Source organism: Artibeus jamaicensis, unplaced genomic scaffold (genome assembly GCF_021234435.1).
Source record: "Artibeus jamaicensis isolate MK-2021 breed Jamaican fruit bat unplaced genomic scaffold, CSHL_Jam_final contig_786, whole genome shotgun sequence".
NCBI lineage: Eukaryota > Metazoa > Chordata > Mammalia > Chiroptera > Phyllostomidae > Artibeus > Artibeus jamaicensis.
The window spans coordinates 4,958,233-4,972,653 of record NW_026521971.1 but is presented as its reverse complement, the minus strand read 5'-3'; the positions used below and the strand labels follow the sequence as shown (position 1 = coordinate 4,972,653).

Sequence of the window (14,421 nt, the reverse complement as noted above, 5' to 3'; positions counted from 1 at the left end):
TTCACAAAAAAACTACTATAACTGATAAATGAATTAAAAGTCAAGCAGCAGAATACAAAACGAATATCCAGAAATCAGTTTCATTTATATACACCAGTAACAAACCAGCAGAAAGATAAATTAAGAAAACAATCCCATTTACAATGGCATCAAAAATAAAAGTAAAATACCTTGGAATAAACTGAACCAAGGATGTAAAAGACCTGTACTCAGAAAACTGTAAGACACTGAAGAAGATACAAATAAGTGGAAACACATGCCGTGTTCATGGACAGAAAGAATCAACATCATTGAAGGGTCTGCACTCCCCAAAGCAATCTAGAGATTCAACACAACTCCCATCAAGATATCAATGACATATTTCACCGAACTAGAATAAATATTTCAAAAATTTATGTGGAACCACAAAAGGTCCCACAGAGCAACAGCAATCTTGAGAAAGAACAAAGTTGGAGGAATAATGCTACCTGATACCAATCTATATTACAAGGCCATAGTAATTGAAACAGCCTGGTACTAGCATAAAAACAGAGACAGAGATCAATGGAAAAGAGTAGAGAGCCCAGAAATAAACCCTATACCTTTACTGTCAATTAATATTTGACAAAGAAGGCAAGAACATACAATGGGGTAAAAGTCTATTCAATAAGCAGTGTTTGGAAAACTGGACAAATACACGCAAAAAAAATGAAACTAGACCACTATCTTACACCATACACAAGACTCAAAACCACAAAATTCCTAGAAGTAAAATCTCATAGGCAGTTAAAATCTCAGACATTTCTCACAGAAATATTTTTTTCTTATGTATCTCCTTGGGAAAGTTAACAAAAGGAAAAAATAAATAGATGGGAGTACATCAAACTAAAATGCTTTGCACAGCAAAGGAAACCATAACAAAATGAAAGACAACCTACTGAATGGGAGAAATATTTGCTAATGATAATAATTAATAAAGGGTTAATATCCAAAATTTATAAAGAACTTAACTCAGTATCAAAAAACACCCCCCCAAATCCAATTAAAAAATGGACAAAGGACATGAGTAAACACTTCTCCAAAGAGGACATACAGATGGCCAATAGACATATGAAAAGATGCTCAAAGTCACTAATCATCAGAAAAACAGATATTAAAACCACAGTGAGGTATGAGTTCATACTTGTTAGAAGAGTTCTCATCAATAAAACCAGAAGAACAAGTGCTGGAGAGGATGCATAGAAAAGGGAACCTTCGTGCGCTGCTGGTGGGAATGCAGACTGGTGCAGCGATGGTAGAAAGCAGTACGGAGTTACCTCAAAAAATTTAAAATGGAACTAGCTTATTACCTAGTGATTTCTCTTCTGGGAATATATCCAAAAAAGCCCAAAACACTAGTTCAAAAGAATATATGCAACCCTATGTTCTTTGCAGCAGCCAAGATTTGGAAGCAGCTCAAATGCCCATTCGTAGATTTTTTAAAAGCTGTGTATATTTACACAACGAAATACTACTTGGCCATAAAAAAAAAAAAAATCTTGCGTTTTGCAGCAGCATGGATAGACCTAGAAAGTATTATGCTAAATGAAATCTAATGAACAAAATAAACTAACAAACAAAATAGAAATAGAGTCACAGAAACAGAGAACAGACTGACAACTGTCAGAGGGGAGGGAATTGGGTGAAAAAGGTGAAGGGATTAAGTGTAAAAAAAAAAATCATAAACAGCATGGTAATTACCAGAGGGAAAAGGAGTAGGGGGAAGGTAGGAGAAGGTAAAAAGGGGATAAATGGTGATGAAAGGAGACTTGACTTGGGGTAGTGAACACACAATACAATATACAGATAATGCATTATAGAACGGTGTACCTGAAACTGATATAGTATTATTAACGAATGTCACCCCAATAAATTCAGTAAAGATTAAGAAATTATCTTACTCTTCTAAAATACTATCACAACCAAATTAGAAATACAACAAAACCAAAAGAAAAATCACTGAAACAACCTCTCTACTACAATGAGGCCAAAAATCTTCCCACCTGGCTGACAGAGGCAAAAATGTATCAAAACTAATGAACCCAGAACTAACTGATTACTTATTAAAAACATAATAGTTCTGTAATTATGTAAAACATAATAGTTCTGTCAAATGATAAAAGCTATTAGAATAGAAGGTGACCTGTGAGACTGTGAAATTAACTGGCCTTAACAATCTAGTTTTTAGCTATTCTTCAAAAATTTTTCTATGTTATCCCTCCAACTAGGTAAACCTATCTCTCAGATTCCAAATTCTAGACAATGGCAATTCTATTAACCCTGAAAGTGGAAAACAAGGTGTAAAAAGACATGAATAGACTCCCTGGGGCCATGCATCCATCTCTGCGAGGGCTTCTTGAATGCTAACCTCTCAGATACTCTCTTCTTCATAATATTCACGCTGGTGGGGATAAGATTCATCCCTCAGCCTCTACTGTCCCTTATCAAAGGACATTTGAATAAATAACTATTTGACTTCTTCTTTGTGCTTAGTATGGGGGGAAGAGACAGACAGACACACATACCCCCTCTAGAAGAGAACAGGGAAGCCTGATAAATCAGGGGGAGAAAAGCAGCTATATGCTAAAGTGTACTCAAGTCAGCTCTGAAATTCACTCAAGTGTGTGGCTCACTGCCTAAACCAACACATACATCTGGTAATAATAAACACTGATAAGTCATAAACAGAAAGGGCTTTCTTAATTCAAAGACTCTACAAACTATTGGTAACATTAAAAGTTACATAAAACAATCAAACAACTTGTGTAAAATAAGGTTTTCTAAAATAGTATTTCAATTTCAGTTAGTAAGAAATGAAAAACTTTTGGTATTTCACTGCCTAGTCTTGAAAAGACTAAGAAGCCAGTATCTTTCAATTAATCAAGTTACAAATCTGTTTTCAGTAGAGAGAAAAAAAAACATATTGCCTCTGTTTAATGCAAAGGACAAAAAAGACCATCACTGCAAATCATAATGTTTGGGTTCATGATGAAAACAGGAAACAGACAGGCTGCCCAGGTATAATTATGGTTATAGTCTAATGTGCCTTCAGGTTCAGCCAAGAATTAAAGCCCAGTGAAGAGGGTAAGCAGAATCTTACATGCCTCTACCTTGCAACAGAAGGCAACTTTTAATAATACTCCCAGGAACATGTTACATAACCAACAGTAAACAACCATCTGATTCAAACTCATTAGTAACAACATTCTGCCACTATCTCCCACTGAAATTAATAGCTGACTTTGCCAGAGGGAAAAAAATGCAGCACGTATCAATCTACCCATTTCTGTGGCGCCTACCACAGTCACCCAGACAAGCAGATAATACCACCAAATCTACACAGATCTGACAAAAAATATTTTTTCTTTTCTTTTCCAGTTCCCTGCTCTTCCTCTTTTTAACCAGATCATATCATATGGGTGCATTTAAATTCTAAGAGGAGAGTCAGTTGAGAAGGTTGATCTAACTTTTACTGCCTATTTCGACTATGCTCTGAAAGAAACAGAAGCGTAAATGATGAATGGATTTTTATAGCAAAGACAAACCCTAACAGCAGCTGTGTGAAAAGGAAAGGCTCAGAAGGGAGCAGCAATGGAGAGAGGCGTGAAGGAAAAGATGCTACAGGTAACCATGCAAACTCTCATAAACAAAAATTAAATTAAAAATTGAAACAAAATACATACAAACTTTTATGAAGATTACATATTAACTTCTCTCTTAGGAGTGTTTTGTATTCTTATAATGTCCAAGTTCCCCTCAGATGAAAAAAAGTTAGCCAAGGAGTAAAAATAAGTATATAAATTGGTTCACATCTAAAAATAATCTGGAACCCACTTACTTCACACCAATATTTGAACCAGTAACTTTGAAGCGATCACATATGTCTAGGTATTGTTTACTTCACAACGGACACTAGCACTGGTATCTAGCAGAAATGTTAAACTACTTGGATGTTACTGTTAACTACTGGGAGTAAAGTTTTCAACCTTTCCACTTTCAAAGTAACATTAAAAACTCATTCACTCTAAGCAATCTGGGTACTCTAAGGAAATTAATGTATTCTTGTTTTGGTTTGGTTTTTTTGTTTGTTTGTTTTTTAACAGCAACTCAAGGATCCTTTCCTCTCAACTTCTAGGAGGCCAAGCCTCAGCCTCCACTCGACAATCTTTGTTGCTAGATAAGAACAGTTCAGTAGTGCTGGGCAACAGGCAGTAGTGACAAACTCACCCGGGCTGGAAAACTTTTTCCATAGAAAGATAAGGTAAACAAGATATACTTAGCACCACACCCATTTCAAGGCACTAGCGGCCAGGAATGCTTTTTTCCCTCCTCTCTAGACCTCCAGCTGGTCAGGAAACAAAGCCTCCCCAATCAAGATAGAGATCTGGCCCAGGGTGTTCGGGCATTCCTCACCTCCGGGCTGGCCTACAGCTCCACTCTCCAATGCCACCCAAACCAGAACTGGGACATTTTGTCAGGAAGCGGGCAAACGTCCAAATACCCGACTATCCTCGTCCCACTTTTTTGCAACCAAATTCTGTTTTGGCTACCGAGCATGCTCCGACTTAAGACGGGAGCCACAGGGGAATTTTCAAAGCTTAGGCTCCAAACTCCACGTAGTAAGAGCAGCAGCTGAAAGGGGAAGAGAGGGAAAGGAGAGGGGGAGAAACTGGAATATGAATCTTGAGTACTGAGACCGGAGGGAAGGACCGGGGCAGGGGCTGAATACGATGAGGACGAACACACTGCTTGGCATTCTCCTTGCAGCTATGCAGAAGTTTTTCGAGAAGTGTAAGAAATCTCTGCGGCGGTGAAAACTGGCTCCGCAAGTGGCAGAAACCAGGTCTCACACCCAGCTGAGTGCAGCAGCAGGTCGGAACAGCCCAGAGCGTAATTCCCACCGATAAGCTTGGATCCTTATCTTTGAAATCCAAAGCCACGGCGGCAAGGACTCCTCCAGCCGCTGGACACCTTTGCAGTGCAGCTGACTAGGCTGCTCGCCCAAGCGCGGCAACGCACCGAGGGCGTGCAGGAATGGTACTCAGATGAGCCCAAACAAACGGGTCCTCTGGACCGACGCGGGCCCGGGGACGCCCCCCCACCCCGCCCCGCGGGCGTCCGAACGCCCGGTCCACTGTCCCGGGATTACGGCGACCCTAGGACCCGGACCAGCCTCCGCGCCGCCCCCGACGCAGGCAAAGCCTCAGCGACCCGACGGGCTGCCCCGTCCCCGCCCGCCCGCCCGGACCCCAGCGGCCCGGACTCGGCCTACCTCCCGCCCGCAGGCCCCAGTGGTTTCCGCTCCGTCCGCGGCCGAACGCCCCCGCCTGGACCCGAGTCCGGCCTCTAGGGCTAGAGGGCGAGCCCCGTCGGGACAGAGCCTGCAGCCCCTGCTCCCACCGGCCCGCCCCGGGCCTCGCACTCACCCTCCGGCCGGCTGAGCGCACTCCCCGGCACCGTCGCTGTGCTTCCCCTCAGTGCAACTTTATTAGCAGCTCGGCTACGGGACACGCGCACGGCGCCCGCTCGCCCAAGACCCGGATGAGGGAGGGAAGGAGAGGAGGACTTCCCCCGCCCCGGGGCATGCGCGTGCGCAGAAGCCTTGGGGTGATCGCCGCGGGCGGGTAGGCAGCGCCGCCTCGCCCGGGCAGCCGGAGGGGCCTTCACGCTGGGCTCGGCTCCGGCCGACCTGGGTTTCTGATCAGCTCCGGGCTTCTCGCCACAGTGGCTAGGCCCAGGGGTGGGGGTCGGCTAGCTCCCACGACCGCAGTACCCACGAGTCATCTCCATTAACCAAATCAGCCCACTTTATAGTAACATAATTGTCCTCGACACGGACAGTTGGAGAGTTCCTCAGTGGCCTATAAAGTGTGAATAAAGACATCATCGTCGGGTACAGCTTTGCTGCTTTTACTGACCTGTAACATAAATCTGAAGAGAGTCCTCTTTTTGTGGAAAAAGTAGCTTCAAAAAATTTCTGAAAAACGTTTAAATAACAGTTTTTATTTTAAAAATTCAGTACCGATTTTCCAATATTCTACTATAGGATTCCTTTTTAAATAAAGTAAAAAAAAAAAAAATGAAGTCGCTCTTAATCCTCTCATACCTTAACCCAATCCACCACGAGCTCCTATTAACTCTACCTTCACAATATATCCCCAATCTGACCATTTGTGCCACCTTCACTGCGGGGGCAGGGGCAGCGTCATCTCAACTGACACAGCGGACAGTTGCTACTTTGCTTCAGGCGCCTTCAGCCTTCCCCGCCGCCCTCCCCGCCCCCCGCTGTGAAGAAACGTTGCAGAAGTCCGCATTAGGGTGGCCCTGTGGAATGTGAACAGGGTAAGACCTGGCAAGGCGGGGCTCTGGGCCAGGGTGGGCACCCGAGGGGGTGCTTGTTCTGATCAAAGGGGGCAGTTGCTTTTCACTCTCCTCAACTGTCACCAGGGGGGAAATGCAGGAATAAGGACCCAGTGTTGGCAGGTCTTCCGATTTTTCAAAAACAGCTGGAAATCTGCATTTTAATGAAAAACTTTGTTTTATATGTTTAGCAACTCCTTTCATTCTTTCTCTCTGTTACACTCTCTTTCTCAGACATTCGGGAGTCCAGCCCTGTACAGGCCAAGCAAAACAAATCCATGGTCCCGATTTAGCCTGCTGGCCATCAGTTTGCAATCTCAGGTCTGCATCTTAAACCTCTTTACTACATCATAAACTTCGTGAAAGTAAAGTCTGTGTACTTTAACTCTTTGTCACACTCTCTGATTATTTGTTGTTAATTCAGAATTTTCCAGTCCTTTGGAAGGCATATATTTCTGGAGCCTGCATGGGTTTACAACTCCCAGAAGTGCCTATAACCCTGCCTTAAAGGATGCTTTTTTTTTTCCCCAGGACTGATGTTTGCAGAGTGCTTTGTTGAGTTTTATAAGACATAACAAGTTGGTTTAAATGTTTTGTTCACTAGAGTCACTTCTTACTTCAAACAGATACTAAAATCCTTCCCAAAACAAATTGCTTGCTGTCTTACAGTCCCTGCACAAATGAGATGAACAATGTGTGATTATAGGGTGTCTCTTAACAATCACATTTATAATGTCAAAGCCAACAGTTTTGCTTCCTGAACTATGTGTCCACATGCTGATCAAATCAACCAGAGACTCTACCCTCTCCAAGTTGCTATGTGGGCTCCACCTAGGTCATACATTGGAGAAGATGATGACCCAGAAGGGAGGAATGGGAACTTTAGCAGCACACCAGCTGCCCCCTCAGCCCCACCCCCAGGACTGAGCAATTATCCAGACCTTGCAGGATATGGAACAGCAGACAGAGCACTACAGATACCTACATAGTTGAAAAGACATCACACAGCAAATGAACAGGCCTGCCAGCACACGAGAACTGGAGTAAGGAAGTCCCCGTTTTGGGCAATCAACTGAGATCTAAAAACAAATGAAAAACAAGAAGATCTGAAGAGATAGATAATCTGTAGGGTATCAAAAGACACGCCTCTTTTCAGTTTGGCATTCACACGATAAAGATCAGATAAGATAAATCCTTGATTTTACTCTGCCTGTGAAGAAACTGACCTGTATCTGTGTAACGGAGGCCTGCGCTTCTCAGTCCGGGACCCCTGTGCACGTAGGTGACAAGGTGGGAAGATAGTCTTGGCCGTGGCAGCAAGGAGGGTGCTGCTCCTGGCACTTACTAAGTACACCCCACGAATGCTGCAAACTTTCTACAAGACACAGGATAGCCTCCTTCTACCAAGAATTACCCAGCCCCAAATGTCAACAGTGCTGAGGCTGAGAAACCCGGATTTAAGTCCCAAATCATTTTTCTTTAATTGGGTTAATGTTTAGGGGGGAAATGGGCCTTTTCTTTGAATTCTTCCAGTAATTGCTTTAATTACTCATTTGGTGGACACAACCAGCCTAACTGTTTAGTCCATGATCTGCCCCACCTTGAATTTTCCAGATCCAAAAAGGAGGTAATTTTCAGGAAATATGAGACATGAAAAACTGGAAGAATGAACTCAGTTTTTTCATATTTTAATTTCTTATTTTAAAATGTAGGGTAATTGAGGCAAATTGTTTTGGGTTTTAATATCCTTAATAAATATCTCAATTCTACTCTTCGCTGAAGCTCAGAAGACTTCCCAAATGACCAGTCCACACCCGGTAGAACTGGAAGCACGTGATCACATTCGGAGGGGTCACCCATTATAGAAAAATCAGTGAATACAAGCCATCAGGGAGATTCAGCCAGCAGCCACTTCCTCAGACAGTCACTGCAAGCAGACATCAGAGCAAGAAATAGATCTAAGTTTGTGCCACTTCTCCAGACAGTGTCCTGGAAACAATGAAGCTGTCTTTGCAAGTTCTGAAAATTCTATATATTCTTCAACTGCCAGACTACCCCACCCCCAGCCCTTAGTACGGAAACGGTGTAGGAACCAAAGCTAAACTGGGAAATGCTTCGAGAAGAGAGAGCCCCCCAAGGAACGCAGTGCAAAGACATAACCCACAACTCAATCTGAGAGAGAGAAACATCAGGTCACAATTTTCAAAAGAACCTCGCATTAGTTCTTAACAGAAGGAGCAAGGTCCTGGGCCAGCCAGAGGATACGCTAATGTGATTTCATCCAGTATTTGAATGGATTTTTTTTCCAGTGAAATTTGAGTGTTCTGATGTGAAATGTTTCTTTCATAACCCACAGAACCTTATTTTCACAACTCAGAAGTTGAGAATCTGACCGAGTTGAAAAAAGGAAAAGGAAAGTAAAAGAATGACAGCTGTCTCCACTGGAAGCACGGGTATCTCATGGCCACAGAGCCCTTGAAGCTTCCACCGAGATGGATAGGCGAGACTCCACGATCCCCTGGAATAAATATGCACATTTTTGTGTGTATACCTATGTACAAGTTTTCTGCAAAAAAAAGTCTATTGCTTTAGTCTGAGTCTCAAAGGGTTTCCTGACCTCCAAATGTTTGCAGATGCTTAAAGCAGTGATTACTTTATGTGTGGTGCAAATTTAATGTGTCCATTTTGAGTTATCTTCTCTTTTTTGGAGCAACATACTTGGGAGAGTCCTCTCTTGGGAAGGAAGGCTGCTTGATGGAGAGGGTAGGAACCCAGCTTGCCTATCTCTAGCCATCTGCTACATGAAAGAGGGCCTCCCGTGGCTGGGATCCAAAACACAAAATAAAAAGAGTTGCTTGCACCCAGGGTCATAAAACAAAGAGGCTTTCTAAAGCAGGGCTTGGAGTGAACACTCATTTCGTCCTGACTTAAGCAGCATCTGTTCTTCCTGATGGCAAACACTCTCCAAGTTAACTCAACTGACCTCCACAGTTCTGCATTCTCAGTTTTCATCCTCAGAGACGTAGTCTCGTAGTCTTGGAAGAGCCAAACCACATGTGCACTCTGCCACAAATCCAGAGCAGCAGGTGAAAATCAGGGAGTGCCGTGGAAGTGGGGAGAGGCGAAGGAGACAGAAACTTCACATTCTCTAGGATGCCTTTCAACTGCATAAATCTTAGTTATGAGAACTTGGAAGCCAGACTTCCTGGTGTGAACACAGACTGTCTTGCTACATGTGTGAACTTGCAGAAGCCTTCAACCAGTGTGTGCTTCAGCCTCCTCACCTGGGATATGAGGATAGCAATAGTATCGATTGAATAGAATTATTATGAGGATTAAATGAGCGTAGACTTGTTAGGCGCTCAGACCAGTGCCTAGCACGCAGTAAGTGCCACACAGATGTTTGTTTTAAAAATATGTATTTTCAATGACATGCCAGCAACTTCTAAAAATTCTTTGCAAATTCACTTGTCACACAAAATGTGTATTCATTGTATTTAAGAGTAGACCCTCTTCTCTTCCTACTTTAATAGGTGATCTTATTCATTCTCAGGCCTCTGGTGCGATCTATCACAGATAATCCCCAAATGTCTGTTTCCATTTTGGACTTGAACTTCAAGCCCTTAAACTACCCTCTTGATGTCTCTACTGGACTCCAGATTTGGGGTTTCGTCTGGATGCCATGCTCTTTTGCTTCCTTTCTCCTGCTCCCCGCATGGTGCCATCTCCCTCCTGTGTCCACCACAGCCCCAAACACTCCACTGCAGAGAGGGGCACGGGGCCCAGCAGGGCTATCATAGTCTCCATCAGCCAGGCCACTGTGATTGGCTCGTAGATGGGCATATTGACCAAGCGAGGTGACACATATCATCCCTTAGACTGATGTGTGGATATGAAAAGAAAGAAGCCTTTCTTCTTGTTGTTAGGCGAACGTGATAACCACTACACTACGGAAACCTCTATCTTCTTGGTGTTAAGGTGAGGGTGACTCCGAGGCTGCCAGGGACCATCTGCCACCATGTAGGGAACTTTGCTTGAGTATGAAGCCAAAGAGCTGATACACAGAGAAGCCCAAAATCCAGCTGTGCCCAAAGTGCTGCAGATCCTCCTTGCGCTTCCCAATGACATCATGCTATGCATTCTGATTTTGTCTAACCTAGTTTTGCTTCCATCACTTATACCATCTGCATGTAGCAGTCCCACTGGATTTACCAGGTCCAGATCTGAGCTACTGATGGTTGTCATTTTTCCTCCCCAACCTGGCCCTGCTCCGATCTTCGCCATGTCCACAAACAGCAAGGCCACCACATAGCATCTCATACCCAGCAGTCATCTGTGGTGTATTGGACTATTGTCCTAAATCTTCACTCCTGCCATGTGGCCGAATTACACAGTTATACCCTTTGTCATGTGACTTTACAGTACCTTTTCCTAGAGAAGGTGGCATGGTGGCATGTACTTCCTGACCCCTCTGATGTTGACTTTGGCCACGTTGATTTAGCCAGTGGACATGACATGAACCTAGTCTTTAACTGCGCTTGGTGGATGGCTTGGTCTATTGTGCCTTTGTCATCTACCCTTAGAAGAATGGACCGGGTAGCCATTGGTCCAGAGAGGATAAAAATACATGTAGAACAGACCCGATCCCAACCCAGAGTCTGGAGCCTAGCTCAACAGACCTGCAGCCTCAAACTCCACTACCCAAGCTGACTCACAGACCCCTAAGTGGGGAAAAATTAGTGTTTGTTGGGGTTCACCACTGAGGCAGGTTCTGGGGCTGGGTGTTTTGCAGCAATAGCCAACGAAAGCACTCTTCACTTATTCCTGTCTCTCGTCCTCCTGTACTTATTCATGTATTAACTCTCTCTTCCAATAATGTAACAGATATTTAGGGAACGCCTACTGTGCATCAAGCATGGTTTTAAAAAAAGATTTTATTTATTTTTGAGAGAGAAGACAGGAGAGAGAGAGGGAGAGAAACATCAATGTGTGGCTGCCTCTTGTGCACCTGCCACTGGCAACCCAGCCCACAACCCAGGAGAGTGACCTGACTGAAAGTCAAACAGGCGACCCACTGGTTCGCAGGCTGGCGCTCAGTCTACTGAGCCACACCAGCCAGGGCACATCAAGTTGTTTTGGGCACCAGAAAGAAGATACTAAACAAAACAGACCAAAACTCCCAGCTCTCATAACCAGAGTATGGGGGAATTTTTTTTAAATATGAAAACAAGTACAATTTAGTATGATGTATGGTAATAAGTACTCAGTAGAAAAAGAAACCCATGAAGGGGGGGAGTGGGGAGGCAGCATGGACATGAGGAAGAGCCATGGCTGCGGTTCTTTGCAGTAGGCAAGTTTACGTCGGTTGCCCTCCCATTTGTAACCCAGCAACATATCTCATCAGTTCTACCTTCAAACCATGTGTTACATCTACCCACTCTCTCCATGTCTACTACCCACAGACAGTCAGGTCCAAGTCCTCGTCCAGGTCACGCACTCTCTTTGCTCACCTGTACTATCTTCTCCTTCCACTCAGCCTTGCTCCAAGCCTTTGATCACACGACAACTATGACATGTGGAAAATGTAAATAAGGTTATGGTCTTAAGGTTCAAGGTCTTCCCATTTGGTAAAGTCAAACTCACTACCGTGGCCCTGCCCTGAGTGGCACGGTCCCTGCCCTTGCCAACATCCTCACCTGTGCCTTGCCCACACTGGCCTTCTTTCTGTCCCACACATGCCACAAGCTCTTCCCCAACTTGGGCACATGCTGCTTTGTACAGCTTCTCACTGCTTTGCACGCGCGCCTCCCTCTGCTTGCTCTCGCTCCCCACCTTGGTAGCTTCTGAAATGCTCTGCTTACCGCTCATCACCTATCTCACTCCTCATCAAGCTGGGTCTCAGCTTAAATGTCCCTCTTTTACAAAAGCCTTCCATGGCCACCTCTCCTCCGCCTGCCCTCCCACCCTCTCTGGGTTGGGGCCCCCATCTGGGTGGGGCCCCCATTGGGGTTGGACGCTTCCAAGGCATCCAGCTCCTTCTCTCTTGGGACCCACCTCCCACATGTCTTCACTCAATCAAAGTCTGTATTCCCCATTGGAATTAAGCTCTTCCTCCCAGCTGAGTCCTCGACACTTAGATTGGGTTCTAAAGGGCTGTATGCCCTCAATAAAGAGTCATTCAATTTCCTGCTTCAATTTTCATTTAACGTTTGCTTCTAGTAAAATCAGTTTGTTTCCATTTCACTTCTTAAAATGTCCTCATCAAATTTTAGTATGTGATAGGGTGTCCCTCTCTCTACCTCCCGCAGAGAAACTCAGCCCTTATAGTTAACATTCATTCATTCACTCGTTCGGTCAACTTAGAATCTTGATGTAGTACCTACTGTGTGCCTGACACTGTGCCACGTACTGGTAATTCAAAGGAGACAGGTAATTGCTCTGCCCTGGGGAAACTCGCAGTCCCCTGGGGAGTCTCGCAGTCCCCTGGGGAGTGTTTGCTTGTGTTCTGTCTTCAAGATGCTTGACCACTTAAACATGGAAGAGTCGGAGATTTGAGTACCAAAATCTGTCACTGCAGAACTGTAAGCCCGGGTATTTACAGTGGAGGAGCCCCTTGTTTTGTAAAAAGCTCCCACATGTAATAGGCCATTCAGTCATGAAAATGTAAAACAAAGACCCTTTTCTGAAATGCTGAAGGCTTAAACTATTCAGAATCACCCGTTGAAAGGTTGGTACAGGCAGGGCTGCCTCCATCTAGACTACATTTCCTGAAATGTTTCATTGCTGAGTATGGATTTTTAAAAAAATAGCTTCATTGTCTTTACAAAAATGTTGCATGTTTATTGAAAAAATCCAAACTATAGAGAAAATGCAAAAAAGAGTAAAAATTATTTAAAATCGCACAAACAGAAATAAACAATGAGTTAATATAACATCTTGCCAGACATCTCCAAAGTATAATAGCTAATATTGACCAAACAGGTACTTTATGCTAAGTACAGAGCAATGTGCTTTTTTATTTTATTAACCACCATGGTAAACTTACAATGTAGTTATTATTGCCAACATTATCACCCTCCTTTTTATAAAAGAAGAAACCAAGGCACTAGCCACTAATATTTCCACAACCTGCTTGGGCTGACGGCTCCCAGAAATGTTTCTAACTCTCTGCCTTGGACGGTGTTTATAGTTATTTTTGTTTGTCCTTTTAGTTAGTTAGTTTGTTTAAGAATCGATGTTTTCCAAAGTGTTTTGCTGGTCATTGAAAAACCTAACAGAATTTGGGTGGAATATTCTGTACCCAATTCCTCACTGCGTGCACTCTGGAAAGTCTTACATCCTCTGCTTCCCACCAGCCAGGCCCTTCTAACTCCTCCCTCCTCGCCCTCTACGCCCTCCTTTCCCCTGGCCGGAAACCAGTCTCTTTGCTGTCCCCGCGGCTCCCATCACACCCCCATCAACCTACCTTTGCTTTCACATCAACCTCTGGAGGAAACCTTCCCTCCCTCAGCCTGTCTTCAGTCCTTCCCAGGCCAACTTGAATCCCTCCTTCATGAGGTCTCCTGTGGAAGCTGCAGAAGGAGGAGCTACGCAACACGACACAGGGTGGTGCGATGTGCGGGATTTCACAGCCACTTTACAGATAAGAAAACTCCTGAGTGAGTACAGATCGCCAGAGATGGACTGGAAGTCAAATGCACACGAGACTGACACCCAGGCTCCCGTTCTGAGGACTGCGGCTGCATGTGATGCCTGCTCCCCCATCCCCGCCCCACCTCAGTCTCCCCAAAACACTCTAATCTTTTGCGCCCCAACAAAATGATGCTGCTGAATTCTATGATAATAACTGGGGAACCACGATACTCTGTGGACTGAACTGGGAAAAAAAAACAATAGGTTACTGAGTAAGAGTGAATGAATGCACAGATAAATAAATAAACGTGTCAATGGACACAATTGTGATTTTTAAACTGAATAGGTGGCGTTTGGTGATGGTGAAGTCACACAGAGCAAGGAAGCCGTAAAACTTTGTATTTATTCTAA

General features: G+C 44.2%; 1 protein-coding gene across 2 annotated transcripts in view; it reads right to left on the bottom strand.

The window, feature by feature from the left end:
* The window catches only part of SMAD5 (SMAD family member 5), a 55,975-nt gene extending 50,424 nt beyond the window's left edge, over nt 1-5,551 (bottom strand). For both annotated transcript variants that reach the window (XM_037138392.2, XM_053672753.1), the window contains exon 1: nt 5,445-5,551. The gene's annotated coding sequence lies outside the window, so the exon portion shown is untranslated. The remainder of the gene's footprint in view (nt 1-5,444) is intronic.
* Nucleotides 5,552-14,421: the final 8,870 nt, after the last annotated feature.